A 16,092-nucleotide genomic window follows, 5' to 3' on the forward strand; every position below is an offset into this window, starting at 1 on the left:
GGTGCCTCGCACAACGAGTGCCTCACACAACGATAAATTCACACAACGATGGCTTTTTCTGAAAAATTTGCCGCCTCACACAACAATGTTTCCTATGGGGAATTTTCGCACAACGATGTCTCTTTTCACTCCTGTAAAAGTGCCTTAAACTGTTTGAAACCTGTTTTAAATGCTTGGCATCGATAGTCCAGCTTGTGAAACATAAGCAAACTTAATTTGGTGTTGTTCTGAGGCATCGTTAAGTTTTGGTGAATTTTTTTTCTCTCATTGAGAGAGAAAAAAATTCACCAAATATTAACGACGCCTCAGAACAACACCAAATTAAGTTTGCTTACGTTTCACAAGCTGGACTATCGATGCCAAGCATTTAAAACAGGTTTCAAACAGTTTAAGGCACTTTTACAGGAGTGAAAAGGGACTTCGCAAACCCATTCAAATGCATTGAGTCGGCTTCAATGCATTTCAATTGGGGAACTGCGTTTCCCTCAATGATGTTTCCTATGCTGATTTTCACTTAAGGATGGCAATCCGTTCCAATTGGAACGGATTAACCGGTTTTCAATGCATTCCTATGGGAAATGGTGTTTCACAGAACAATGTTTTCACAGAACGGTGTTTTTTTTTGAACCAATTAACATCGTTGTGCGAGGCACCACTGTACAGTACTCTAAACTACATCAGAGTACTTTATATCTGGAAAACCCTGTGACACTTTCCATTAGTCAAACAATGTGATGGCACATAATTATAATCAATCAGTTCTACTGTACTTAGCATATTTTTAATTAAATAATAGAACAGAAAATGAATTCTGCATCAGACTTCTTCAGTTTGACAGGATATTGTTCCATTGGCTGGCCTAGCTATTGGTACAGAAGAGGAAATATAAAACTGCAGACTATGAATCTGAAAGGAAAGAGCACGAATTCATGGTTCCAGAAGAATGATCCAAAAATAGTGGGTTTTCTTTCTTTTTCGTAATGCAGAGCAAATGCAATTATAAGATCTAATGATCTGCAACAGATATCATCTTTGAAATCTCCACAGTTAATGAATAACACATATTTCTTTCCAAACATAATTGGGTTGCTTCAATCAGTGGCATGGAGCAAAGGGTTTTCACAAGGTTTTGTATGGAAGGGATGGTTCATAGGTCTGCTCACCCCAAATGACAGCCGTACACATCACTCCTTTGCTATCATTCCATCAAAGCAAAGTTAATCTTGCATGGTACTGTGCTTGAAGACTTGTGTTTGGACAAAACAGGCATACTTCACTGAGTGGCTAGAATTCAGTACTAAGTCACAGCTAGAATAGATCCATGAGGTCAGTGGGGATTTGGTGAGTCAAGTCTTCCGTAACGTCCGCTGATTTAATGAGCCTATTCTGGTTGCAACATACTGTTTGATTTCAGCCAGTGACATATCATATGTTAAATGGTATTCATCTCATGTGGGCTGAGATTGTCCAAGAATTGTCTGGGATTCTGAAAGGCTTTGTGAAAATTTAGTTCTAAATTTTATTTGCATTTTAATCTCACATGTAATTCTCCCAAAGAGCCAAGGCCTTCATGCACATTGTCCCCACCCTTTGCCTTGCAGCAACTCTGTGCGGTGGGTTGAGAGAGGATAATTGATCCAAGATCATCTAGAGAATTTCATGTCTGAAAGCGAATTTAAACCAGTGTCTTCCCATGTTGTTAGAAGTGCAGTTTGAGGACGATGGACATGCTTAAGCATATGTATCAGGACTGGGAGGAGGAAGTAAAAGAACTCAGGTGTTACAGTAGCATTCCTAGAGATTACAGTATAGCTACATTGGGCAATTACAGTATCCTTGAGTAAGTCATGTCAAGGAGAGATTAATAGTGCCCCTTACAGAATGCTAGTGAACATTAAGGGTTGCGTCACTAACAAATTCTGAGTGAGGAAAAAGAATATGCCTCAACAATAAATGTTTATATTTATTTATTTGTTTGTTTGTTTATTTATTTAATTTATATCCCGCCCATCTGGAATATTCTACCACTCTGGGCGGCTTACAGCATAAAATAACACAAAACATTACAAGAATAACAGATGGTGTGCAAAAGTATAGTAAATAATAGAGAGCAAAGAAGAAAGAATCAGATGTTGACAGGAGGGAAGGCCTGGATGTACATCCATGTTTTTAATTGACTTTTAAAAGTACCCAGCGTAGGGGCCTCGCAAATCTCCAGAGGAAGGTTATTCCAGAGGTGAGGAGCCACCACCGAGAAGGCCCGGTTTTGTGTCTTTTCCCTCCGGGCCTCCCTCGGCGTCAGGCTCCTCTGCCTCACCTCCTGACTCGCGCGGATGAGCTGAGTAGATCTTGGTGGGAGCAGGTGTTCTGCCAAGTATCGAGGTCCTAAACCATTAGGTTATAAGTAACCATTAAAACTTTGAAGTCAATGCGGAAATGAATGGACAGCCAGTGCAGCATGGCCAGAGTAGGAGAAATATGTTGGTGTTTTCTGGCTGCTGCATTCTGCACCACTTGAAGTTTCCGCATCAGCCTCAAAGGCAGCCCCACGTAGAGTGCGTTACAGTGGTCTAATCTTGAGATTACGAGCGCATGTACCAAGGTAGTGAGCGCCCCTGTGTCAAGGTAGGGTCGCAGCCGGGCCAAAGGTGGGAAAAGGCGGACGACCAACGCCACCTGGGTTTCCATAGTCGGGTCCAGATGTACCCCCCCAAGCTGCGAACCCCTCTTAGCAGCCAAGTGTGCAAACACAATAACCATCTGATCTGTGTAATCAGCCACAGTTAATTTGCTTTTTAAAGTCAGCTAGCCAAAAATGCAAGCTGAATTTAGGTCTCAAGCCTGCCATCACTGCAGTTCTCAGCTCTTTTGCAAGCAGATTGACTGACTGGCAAAATTTGCTTTTTAAAGTCAGTTAGCCAAAGCTATGAGCTGAATTTGTAAAACTTTCTAAAAATGCAAGGTTTTACAGATCCAAGTATGTATTGATTTTCTCCCTCGCTTCTCCCACAGTACATGATCAGCAGTGGAAAAAAATCACAGTTAACAATCCTCTCCCTGCCCACAGTCACAAGGGCTAGAGGTTAGCTCGTGTAAAGAGTATCAGTCTACATTTTTCACAGTACAATTGGGAAGACCTGAACCTTGCAAACAAGGGGAAAGCCTACATGGCTTGCTTGAGCCACATCATGCATTTCTCACAGAAACATAGGTAGCTGCCTTATGGTGACCAAGAGGTAGCTGTTGGTCCATTTAATCTAGTATTGGTTCCTCTAGCCTTATACTGTCAATTCTGACAGAGAATGGCTGCCTACAGTTTTGCTCAACAGTTTTTCCACCCTTACCATCCTATAGATGTCAAAGATTAAACCTTCTGCATAAGAAACATATTTTCTGCCACTGACCTTCTCAAATACTGTCTGGTGTCCAGGATTCTGAAGTCAAGACATGTGCAATTCTGATTTTCATAGAATTTGCACAACAACACTAATAACGTCTTTGTTCCATCAAGTCAATAGAGTACTCAGTTTAGAATATTCAGAACAGCTTGATCATCCCCTCCTTCTGGGAGCACTCTGGAACTGTGTTACTTGCCCAAGGCCACACAGACTGGCTCTTCTACATGGCACAGACTCCCATCCTCAGCTGCTCTGGCTGACTGGGCTTTTCAGCCAAGTTAATGTGCATATATGTCAAGAAAAAAATCTCCCTTGCTGACACACAAAGTGCCTTAGGATTATCTTTTATTGTTGTTATGTGTCATCAAATTTCTTCTGACTTCCAGTGACCTGATGAATTCATGACCTCCAAAAGATGCTATCATTCAGAAGCCTGCTCAGGTCTTGAAAAATAAAGTCTATGGCTTCCATAACAGAATCAATCCCTTTCATGTTAGGCCTTCCTCTTTTCCTAGTGCTTTCTACTTTTATTTATTTATTTATTTGATTTATACCCCGCCTATCTGGACGACTCGTCCACTCTAGGTGGCTTACAATATAGGATAAAGCAATAAAATGCAGAAAAGTACATAATCGTACGATAACAATTGTAATAAAATAGAGGGAAAATAAAAGGGAAAATAAAAAAAGAGATCAGGTATTGACTGGAGGGAAGGCCTGGATGTATAACCATGTTTTTAATTCGGTTTTAAAGATTCTCAGCATAGGGGCCACGTGAATCTCTGGAGGGAGGTTGTTCCATAGGCGAGGAGTCACCGCTGAGAAGGCCCGGTTTCATGTTTTCTCCTTCCGGGCCTCTCTCGGCGTCAGGCTCCTCAGCCTCACCTCCTGACTCACATGGGTGATCCGGGTAGACCTTTCCTAGCCTCATTGTCTTTTCTCATGATGTGCCCAACGCACAATGACCTCATAATGAAGATGGCAGCACTCACAATGTACAGAAACGGATCTGAGAGTCATATGCCTCCATAGTATGCACAAGAATTAATATGCTTAGGATCCCTGGCATAATCTATGATTCAGAAGGATGTGTGATGTAATTGTTGCAATGATCAGCACAGGTTCATTCTCTTGAGGCACATGTTAGATAATATATTTGTGGCCATCTTGGGTTTCCTGCAGGCATCTGTCTGACTGCTGCATGAGCAGAATGTTGGACTCAGGAGAGTTTTGGTTTGACCCAGCTCAGTTAAAAGAACTTTCTAACTCTTATTCCCCAGCAACCAGGGTAGAAAGGCATGCTTAGCCTTAGGTACTGGAGGGAAAGCCAGTTATCTCAACTTGTCGTCTCTGAGAGACTTATCTGCCTCCACTCTCTCCTGTGATAAAAAGCAGAAGGTACTCCCCCCTCCCACTCAAGCACACAGCTGTTCTAGTTCTTATGTAATGCTTTCAAACATTTTCAGTACAACATGCTCATCATGTGCCAAGCAACAAGTATCATCATTTGGGTTAGGATAAATGGAAGTGGAGCCTGAAAAAAAAAAAGACCTGAGGCTTAGCCATCTTATGAGAACAAACAATCTGCTCTACTCTTGTACAGCAATCTCTGTAAATAGACAGGCAGCAAACAAAGGGGAAGCTTGACAGAGTTTAAAATAGAAAATTGCTTGTGCATTAACAGGCTTATGGCAAGGTTACTTATGCCACATTTGCCTTTAGGACTCAGCAGGCATATATTGCAGCATATTGTGTCAAGCCATCTGCTGAACAGGCAAGAATCAATCTTAGTCTGTGTGTCCTGCTTTGCTTGCAGATTTACCCACTGTGACTAAAACACGTGCATGCAGAACTGATGATTAAAAACAGTCAGATCTGGTCTTTCTGGGAGGGTGAGGGGAACCTGGCCTTAAACTAGTTTCAAAGGAGAGAGAAAAAAGATATGAGCTTTGCCACATACACCATTTCAAGGAAGCTGTAATTTGAACAATTTATTCCTTTCCCAATCAGCAGATGAATTTGGGCTTCAAACAAAACTCTCACAGTAATTGCTATAACTGAGATGCCAAAAATATTTTAAATTTACATGGTGCTGTATAAATATGGACTAAGTAATCTCACTGTAATTTTCCTCTGTGAATAAAGGATCTTGTGAGGAATATAGGAAGCTGACACTGAGACACAGATGAGTTTTGGTCCATCTAGTCCATTATTTTCCATACTGTTTGGCAGTGGTTCTCCGAAGTTTCAGGTAGGAAGTTTTTCCTGCTCTGTCTCGACCTGCTTGGAGATTGAAATCTGGACCTTCTGCATACCAAGCACATGCTCTGCCACTAAGCTATCACTCTTCTAGCCTTCTTTGGCAGGGGAAGGCTGAATTAAAGATTCACACTGAACAAGACTACGCTGATTGCACACAAGAGGTTAGGACCTCAGCATTGTACTTAAACCTTTTATTTTGTTTTGCTGTGCAGCTTGAGTAAAATATGAGAATAATGATGTTCATTATCATTAGACTAGTAGGCATCCTTCAGTCTCGAGAGACTATGGTATTGTGCCCTGTATGGAGGACTTGGAACAGCGTCTAGTGTGGCTGAGAACGCCAATTCGAGAGTGAAAATCTCTTCCACACTGAAGACAAATACAATCTGTCCCCTGTCCAGCTCCCTGGTTTTGTTCCTTTTGTGACTTCTGCTTTGCCTCGGCCTGCTGGACAAGGGTCTCTTCAAATTGGAAGAGGCCGTGATGCAACGCCTGCCTCCAGGCTAAATGCTCAGATGTCAGGGTTTCCCATCTGTTGAGGTCCATTCCTAAGGCCTTCAGATCCCGCTTGCAGATGTCCTTGTATCGCAGCTGTGGTCTCCCTCTGGGGCGATTTCCCTGCACTAATTCTCCATACAGGAGATCCTTTGGAATCTGACCACCAGCCATTCCCACGACGTGCCCAAGCCAACGTAGATGTCGCTGTTTCAGTAATGTATGCATGCTGAAATTCCAGCTCGTTCTAGGACTACTCTAGTATTTGGAACTTTGTCCTGCCAGGTGATACCAAAAATCCGTTGGAGGCAACGCATATAGAAGGTGTTCAGCTTCCTCTCCTGCCGTGCACAAAGGGTCCAGGACTCACTGCAGTACAGGAGTGTGCTCAGGACACAGGCTCTATAGACCTGGATCTTGGTACAGTATGTGCCATCAGCTTCTTATTGAGCCATACTCTCTTTGTGAGTCTAGAGAACATGGTAGCTGCTTTCCCAATGCGTTTATCCAGCTCGACATCTAGAGACAGTGTGTCAGAGATCGTTAAGCCAAGGTACACAAAGTCATGAACAACCTCCAATTCTTGTGTGGAGATGGTAACAGAGGGAGGTGAATCCACGCCCTGGCCCATGACTTGTGTTTTCTTCAGGCTGATTGTTAGTCCAAAGTCTTGGCAGGCCTTGCTGAAAAGATTCATGAGTTGTTGGAGGTCTTCAGCAGAGTGGGCAACAATGGCTGCATCATCTGCGAAGAGTAAGTCCCACATGCATTTCAGTTGGACTTTAGTCTTTGCTCTCAATCTAGAGAGATTAAAGAGCTTTCTGTCTGATCTAGTCCGGAGGTAGACACCTTCTGTTGCAGTTCCAAAGGCATGCTTCAGCATGACGGCAAAAAAGATCTCAAAAAGGGTTGGTGCGAGGACACAGCCCTGTTTCACTTCGGATGTCAAAGGGATCTGATTTTGAGCCATCAAAAACTACAGTGCCTTTCATTCCATCATGGAAGGACCTGATGATGTTAAGGAGACAAGGTGGACATCCAATCTTGGGAAGTATTTTAAAAAGGCTGCCCCTACTAACCAAATCAAAGACCTTTGTGAGATCTATGAAGGCCACAAAGAGTGGCTGCTGTTGTTCTCTGCATTTCTCCTGCAGCTGTTGGAAGGACAATACCATGTCAGTGCTGGATCTATTAACTCAAAATCCACACTGTGATTGTGGATAGACTCTGTCTGCAAGCACCAGGAGCCTCTTCAGGACAACACGGGGAAGTAGCTTCCCTACAATGCTAAGAAGAGAGATGCCACGGTAGTTATTGCAGTCCAGGCACAAACCACTAGGCCCTCCTCTTGGGTCATGTGATGAGGAAGAACAAAAAGAGGGCCCAAAAAACAACCCCCCCGTGCAAAATACCCATGGAAAGCATACCTGGTCTTCATCCCCAGCCAAAAACCTCCTACGTAAATGAGAGCACACTCCAGGCACATCTCAATTCAAACCACTAGGCCCTCCTCTTGGGTCATGTGATGAGGAAGAACAAAGAGAGGGCCCAAAAAACAACCCCCCCACAAAATACCCATGGAAAGCATACCTGGCCTTCATCCCCATTAGACTAGAGGTCATTAGAAAAAAAGGTCTGTGCAAAGAGTCTTAATTCTGAAGAAGGAAAAAAGAACCTATCCTGTAATTTACTAGATTGCTGTGAACTCTGCAAAGAGCAACTGCTTCCACCATATATATTAACATAAAACACTTGCAGCCTTTAGAGTAGAGGCAAGTTCTGGTATCAATTGCTATGGTGTTCACACATCTCAGCAAGCTGCAGTAAGAGCAAAAGAGGTCCATGGCTGATTAGGAAGCTCACAAAGTGTGGGCTGGATAGAACAACTGTCATTATTCTATGAATCTATGATTTTATGTCTTGACCAGCATGGGGGGAGGAAATCTCACAGTGATATTGTCAGATTTTAAGGCACCTCTCTCCTTGGACTACAAATTATCCTCTGTTTATTTGTTTGTTTAACTTATATGCTGCCCACACTACCCAATGGTCTCTGGGCGGTTTACAACAATTTAAGTACAGTAAAAATACACTGCTCTAAAAATTGCCATCAGGCAATTCCTTACAATTTAGTAAGGAAAAAAACCCCTCTGCTATAAGACTTCACGTTTTCCTCTTCTTGAACATGAATCTCACCTCTTACTCCCATTGTGAATACATACCTGAAATTAGACGGCTTCCTTATTATATCATAGTGAGATCAGCTCTGAATGTTTCATGCCAGCCTACCTCAATTTGCTAAAGAAAGCAGAGAAGAACGTCCAGATGGAGAATTCCTGTTCCAAATCCTGGGTGATGAGGGAACTGGTTTCTGAGAATCCCTTTTCCAAACATCTGTCATTTTGGAAGAGTTATACAGATTACTTGGCAGAGACAATGCCATCAAAGATGCTTCAGTTATGTGACTGTAGCCATCCTTAGGTCTCCAGTATGGTGCAGAATATAGCAGTCCTGATCTAGAATCTGCCAGTAATAATACGTCCTAGAACAAAGGTTTCCTTGTTCTCTTCAATTTAAATGAAGCAGCTGTTGCACTAAGAGGCAAGTGATGCCACTTCTTCTGGACATGTAACAAACCTCTCTGTACATACACAAGTCTCTTGAAAGCTGCATTTGCAGGATAAGAAAACCCAAAGAGCCAGCTTCAAAGACTGGGCCAATGGGCAGCTGCTTTATCTAGAGATGCTATGTATTCCTAAGTAACCTCAGAGAAAATAGTAACCATACTTCTATTGTTGCAAAATCTCACCATTATTATAAACTATATAGAAGAATACCCTTTTATTTTTTTTTAAAAAGGCTTTGTTTGCTCATAATGTGACTGCCAGTTCAAAATATTATTAAAACCCTGTCTAGACCTTCCATTACCATGCCGTGAGCTTCAGACGTGCATAAAATGGATTATGTACTGTACTGTATTTGAATGAGTTTAGGAATCCAGCAGGGTCCCTGATATATGAACCAGACCTCAGTGCTTGGCATAGGTTAAAGAAGTTGCTAAATTTAAAACATGTTTTTTGTCTGTCATTAGTTTAGGAAGTATTTTGATATGGTTTGTAAATCCAAAACAATACTCTAAAAAGCTATATATAGAATTACCAATACTAGAAACATCTTGCAGCACCAAATAGCCAGAAAGACTGCCCTTCAGTTTCTATGATTTCACTGTGACCTCTAATAAAACAACACACAGGAATAAGAGGATTAAACTTTAGAGTCTCTGCTTGTGGTTTTGATTAAAAAATAAACAAACCACCAGCTGTCCTGTTTCCTGACTTTGTAATTAAGTCTATCTAAAAAAAAGGACTGCTTATTGTAAAGTAGCTTACAATATGACTTGTGTATTATGCATATATCTGAGTAAAAAATATGCAGGATGGCTTCACATCTGTTTGGTGTTATTTTGCCACAGCTTCTCCCCTCCTCCACACTTCCTGTTGCATCTTTGTTCTATAGAAACCATTTCTTTTAAGTCTGATTTGAATGTTTTACATTAATCTTCTGAAACTCACACTCCAGTCCACCCAACATGTAGAGTCTTCATGGTTATAAAACAGCTACGAGTGGCCTCTGAACTCCAATTACGACAAGCTGAAATAGAGGACTGTAGTTGACAAAAGAACTAGCAATTCTTTGGAATTTTAAAAAGCTAGGGTTTTTTTCTCTCTTGAAAACCTGGACTAAGTCTCACAATTGTCCTGTATGCACAGGATGTTCAAAATGCAACTGGGCACATGGTTAGGAAGGACAAATGAAACATGTGGAGCAGATGATTGTATCAGAGATAACATCCACAGCCACTCCCCTTGCCACAGCAGAATTGCATCCTTGTTTAACTGGCACATATATGACTGGATTAATAACCACAATTAATATAATAATTTTATATTAAAAATGAATGCCATCCTCGTGGCTATTTACCATGAATAACTAAGACCTCTCATACATAAATGAACACACAAATCTGGTGCAAGCAGGACCTTAAAACAGAGACATCTGTCAGATGTCTCCATCATGAACATAAGACATTATGAACAGAGATGGGCACAAATCATGGTTCGGCACTTCGGCTCAGTTTGGGCTCATGGGGGTTGCGTGGGTGCCCCGATTCCCCATCCTGCCTCCTTCCGCAGGTGCCCACTCAGAGGAGGCAGCAGGGCAGGGGATCTAGGATGCCCACACAATACCCATGGGCCCAATCCGCTAAACAATGTTGAAGTGCTCATTTCTAATTATGAATAACTCTGTGTCCCACAAAGAATTTTAAAACTTTCCCCTACACCAATTAACACTACTTCAAACTATGGTAATTCAATTTGAACAACAAAAGATTAAACAGCCTCTAATGAAGCAGGTACTGCAGAGTTTTAGTATCCTAGAGTAATTATGAGGAAGTATGGGATATAAATTAACAACAACAGCAATCTGGATTCTGTCCCACAGTTACCTCCTAGATCACTGGTTCTTAACCTTGGGTTACTCAGGAGTTTTGGACTGCAACTCCCAGAAGCCTTCACCACCAGCTGTCCTGACTGGGGTTTCTGGGAGTTGCAGTTCAAAAGCATCCAAGTAACAAAGGTTAAGAACCACTGTCCTAGATGATGATGTTCATAACCTACATTTTAAATTAGGCCATCTTCAGGCTGAAACTGAGGAATTCATGTGCACCATCTAAGACCAAGTTACTTGCACTATTTGTTATCAGAAAATAATGAAGCAAGGTTGCAAATGAATGTCATGAATTGAAAGATTCATCATATCAAAGCTGGATGCTCTACGCCGGCAGATTATATGTGTAGACATAACCAGGTTGTAAAAATCATTTTCCAGTAGTTGCTAAATGTTACAGATTACTCACATCTTCTCTCTGTATTATAAATTCCATCCACCACTAATTTTAGGAAATGAAACCATGATACTCTGCTCAGACACTCAAATTATCTCACATAAATAGTTGGTTTAATAAGCCGGACATTATACTTCTTGATAAGCAACAAAAAAGAGCACATCTTACAGAAATTGGAGTTCAATCAACAAACAACCTTAAAAGTACAGAAAGTACCAACATTGCAAAGTACCAAACATCAAGGCAAATAACAACAGCAGCAGCAACACAAGAATACGGAAATAAGATCAGGTCCTTCTAATGTCAACAACTAGAATAGTTTCAAAATCTTTGGTTATCAATTTAAGGCAATTGGCAATAATGCTTAACTTGCTTCCCAAAATAAAAAAACAACAAAAATGTTTTTACAAACATGCCATCTCACCCACAATTTTTTAGGACATGACCCCTCATGCTTAGGCTTGACTCTGGGTTGTCCCTATGCATCAGCAATGCTGAGAAATAAGAAAATAACAATAAAACAAGCATCTGTTCAAAGGAAGATTGAAATTTAAAAGCTCGCTGAATGCATGAAATTCCCTACCCAAGCTTTCTCCAAACTGAAGTTGTATAAATACATTTGGATAACAACCCTCATCTTCCCCAATTAGCATGATCATTCTTTGGGTTGTTCCTTTGCATCATAAAGCCTATAGCCTTTACGTTAGGACTAACCCAGGAATCTCCTTCTGGGCTGAAATTAATGCTTAGCAAACTTCGAATTACACTACATGAAGTACATTTTCATAAAGCTAATGATAGTATTCCTCAAAGGAAATGAAGCCTTAAAATGATAAGTGCTGGCAGTTGCAGTAATATTTTCCATCCAAAATCCAATAACCTTCCTGGAGAGTAGTATAAAACAAATGCAATAAAATTTTGCATTGCCATATCTTCTTGCATGGGGTCCCAGCTACCCAACTAAGTCTATTTATTTCTTTATTAATTAAAAGATTTCTATTCTGCCCCAATTCTAGACATCTGAAGGCAAGACACAGACAATGAAACAATGTGTAAAAGTATTCACGAAGGCTTTCACAGCCGGGATCTAATGGTTGTTGTGGATTTTTCGGGCTCTTTGGACGTGTTCTGAAGGTTGTTCTTCCTAATCTTTCACCAGTCTCTGTGGCCGGCATCTTCAGAGGACAGCACTCTGGTGTAGTTTGCTTGGGAGTGGAGTGTTTATGGCTGTGAGATAGGCTATACACCCACAACAAGACACACTAATCACCTATCTCCTGAATAGGACAAAAGCCTATCTCAAGCCATAAATACTCCACTCCCAAGCAAACTACACCAGAGTACAGAGTGCTGTCCTCTCAAGATGCCAGCCACAGAGACTGGCGAAATGTTAGGAAGAACAACCTTCAGAACACAGCCAAAGAGCCCGAAAAACCCACGACAACCAATGTGTAAAAGTTTTATATAATTTTAAACAACTGCTTGAAGTATCAATTTTCTAGAATACTCCATTCCCTTCACTCTACACCATAGCTTATCGTTTTCCACAACAGCCAGTCAGCAATGTACAGTCACTAAGTCTACCTTGAGGGGAAGCTCCTCCTATAGATTTCTCTCTTGCAAATCCTAGGGTTCTCCTAAGGCTACAGATACCTTTGTCTGATATTCAGAAGGTGCTACATAAGCAGGTCATAAATCAAGATTAATATATAATTGATTATGTGACAGTCTAAATATAGAATTTTCAAAGCCACAAAAAAACTATAGCTGATGTTATTCATTAACGGGTTTTCGAACATTAATTCTCTGTAAGACAATTTAGAACAGGGATAGTCAAAATGTTGTCAGACTACAACTTCATCATCTTAGAACTGCAGAGCTGGAAAAGACCCTATGGATCATCAAGTCCATCCCCTATCAAGAAGGCACAGTAGGGAATTGAACTCCCAGCCTCTAAACCACTGAGCTATCCAGCAGTAATCCATCAACCCTAGCCAGCACAAGCAATGGTGAGGAATGATGGAGGTTACAGTCAATAGTATCATGAAATCTGTACTTTGTCCACTTCTGCTTTAGGACTTTCCATTATATAAAACCAGAAACAATACTGTTATGAAGACAATAATCCTCATCTTATCATTTAAATCAACCCCCCCCTCCTGAATGTATCAGACGTTTGAACAGCCCAGAACATAACACCCTTACAGAATCTGCATCTATGAAGGTAAAGTTGTCAGATTTCAAAGCTCTAGCTGTAATCCTCAGGGATACCCTATGTTCACAAGTTTTCAAGCAAGGGAAGTCAAACCTCAGGATGAATGGTTTTGGAGCACATTGACTTTTTTTGTGTTTGAAATGGCTTAAAAGCAGAGCTGGGCAAACATCGGGGGGCGCTCAAGGGCCATTTTACAGGTTTGCTAGTACCCTTGATAAACTCAATCTCTAGCTGAGGGGTATGACCAAATTAGCTAACTTTTTCTTAAATTTCATAAACTAAAATGATTAATTTACCAAAAATTTATTAACTTTTACTTTAATGCAATATTTATAAGATTATAATAAGGTTGCATTTAATGTGTAGATTTAATTGAGGGTTTTATTATAGTTTTGATAAGTTTGTGTTTTTTAAAAAGAAGCCGTGAATTGCTGCTGTAAACAATAGCTTCTGTCTTCTTAAATGGTTCTGTGTTACCTTCCCAATCAGTTGTGTGGATTTTTTTAAAAAATTGTGAGTTGGTTTGACTCATTTTAAACAAGCTTACTTCTTTTGATCTAAATATCTGCCTCTTTTTGGCTTTAACAATCTTAAGCGGATAAGAAGTCTTCTATTGCTTTATTAACTTTCTGGTATGTGACTCCCGTCTTTATTGGACTGTTCATTATTTCCAGAAATGTTGTTCCAGGAAGTAAACACAGTGATTGAAGACTTCCTTCTTAATTAAGATGTTTAGGACAAAGAACAAGCATTTTTAGACAAACATAATAATGTTAAGCTGTAACAACTAAGAAAGTTAAACTAACGCTAACTAAAGATAAAGAATGCTGCAAAAGGGATTAGATGCTGCTGTGGAGCTTGATAGAAAACATAAAAGCTGTGGTTGCAGCAGTGATTCTCTGTTGCTTTCTAAAGAAATTAATTATGAGAGGTCTTGGAGGCTGCAAAAAACTTGAGGCCACCCCTGCTGTAAAACCTGGGGAATCTTCTCCACTAATTCCCATTTCATAATAGTAGTGTACAAAAATGCAACACACAGACAAAAAAATCACACCAACACCCCCCCCCCCCAAATAAAACACACAGAGAGAGATACAAACAATAACTGAGAACCAAGGAAGAGACCCTATGGGTGCAGGCACTTGGGCAGCCTACTGTGCCATTAGGAGTGGAGCACCAGAGCTGGCACTCATGAGACTTCCTGTTGCTCAAGTCTTGGCAATAATGATGCAGGAACAGGGGAATATCCGCTGATATGCTAGCAGTCAGCCTTCTACAAGCCTGTGCAGCAGTGTAGGATAAATCCACACAGGTCATGTGTGTTCTGAATGAATGTGGAAATAAGCAGCAGGAAATAAGTCTTCATTTCAAACATTCATTGATTTTTAAAGTACAGTATTAAAATCCTACATCCATCCTTTTTATTTGTCCTTGTCCTTATTCTACATAGACAGAAAAAGAAAACACAGTATTGCTCTTCCTTTTGAATATTATGGTTTTACAGTCAATATAAAGAACTACTATAAATCTTAGGTAGACAGCAGGTGAGGCAAATATCAGCAGATGATGTCTCTGTGTGTTCATTCTTATTTTCCTCTAGTCATTCAAGCCAAGGAACTCTATATAGTAAGAAATATTAAAAACCTTGAAAGGAATGAAATTGATCTCGTTCTGTCTTTTTACCTAAATGTGTATGTTTGTGTCTCTCAAGCCAGTGTAATTCTCTACCGCCATCCACTGCTTTTTGGAATTAAAATCCAGCATGATGATAATCATTCTAGAGATATTCCACTAACCTTCGGATGACTCACAAACTTCAAAAAAGAAGAACGTACAGAGAGGCTGCATTGCTGAATTCAGTGCAGATACAGTAAAATGAGTTTTATGGCTTTGTATGGAGTGAAATAAGAAGTAGAGAAAGCTATATTCAAGAAAGCGCACCAAGATCTTCACACAAGGTTTTTTCAGGGAGCAGGTAGGGGTAGGGATAAACAAAAGACTCTCATTGTCTGATGCTTGCACTATTCCACTTCCAAATTCAACAATGTCCATTACTTACTCATTAAGAAGTACTGAGCCCATTCAATGGAAATTGATGAGTGAGTGTTAGGAGACCTCAATTTGCTGTCACTTCTAGGACAAAAACAAAGGAGGGACAAAGGAAAGATGCTCATATTCAGCACTTTAAATAAGGGGTTCCTTTCCATATTCCAGCTTATATTAATACACACTATATTAAAGTATTTATTATAGATTTATCTCACTCATCCTTCATCCTGCCCATGACAACATACTTAGTTCTCCCAAGTTATTCTCCTAATAACCTTCTCAGCAGATCACATGAAACAAGAGTCATCACCTAGTAAAGTCTGAGGCTAAGCAGTACTTTCCTGTCTCACTTTAGTGTACTAATAATTATTATCACAAAACTATTCACCACACATTACATCTACTTCCATTAATGAAGCTTTAAATCATAGATATGTGAATGAAGCTAAAGCATACAAAACCTAACCCAATTTATAGTACATTACCACAGTAGAATGGGCAATGTAACTGTGCCATTAGTAGCCTGGAAATATTTATGGAATGGTGGCCTGCACATCTTTAAAATGTGATTAATTATGTACATTGATTTAAGTGGCTAATGAGAATCTGATTCTTTTGGTCTTCTTAGCATCTTGTGGGAAGTGGTTGGACCTAGGGCACATGCACGTGTGTTCCCACTGTTCACTAACTGAGCCTGTGTATAAGTAGCATACACAGTATCACCACACTACTCTGAATACACTCAGTCTCATCTGATTTTGAAAGTT

General features: G+C 40.4%; 1 protein-coding gene across 19 annotated transcripts in view; it reads right to left on the minus strand.

Moving 5' to 3' along the window:
• Positions 1 to 16,092, minus strand: part of PAG1 (phosphoprotein membrane anchor with glycosphingolipid microdomains 1) — a 173,389-nt gene that overhangs the window by 52,681 nt on the left and 104,616 nt on the right. For 7 of the 19 annotated variants that reach the window (XM_078393562.1, XM_078393554.1, XM_078393556.1 and 4 more), the window contains one exon: positions 8,445 to 15,409. The exons of the other annotated variants lie outside the window; for them this stretch is intronic. The gene's annotated coding sequence lies outside the window, so the exon portion shown is untranslated. The remainder of the gene's footprint in view (positions 1 to 8,444; positions 15,410 to 16,092) is intronic. 19 annotated transcript variants of the gene reach the window in all.

This window comes from Pogona vitticeps, chromosome 4, assembly GCF_051106095.1.
Source record: "Pogona vitticeps strain Pit_001003342236 chromosome 4, PviZW2.1, whole genome shotgun sequence".
Taxonomy (NCBI): domain Eukaryota; kingdom Metazoa; phylum Chordata; class Lepidosauria; order Squamata; family Agamidae; genus Pogona; species Pogona vitticeps.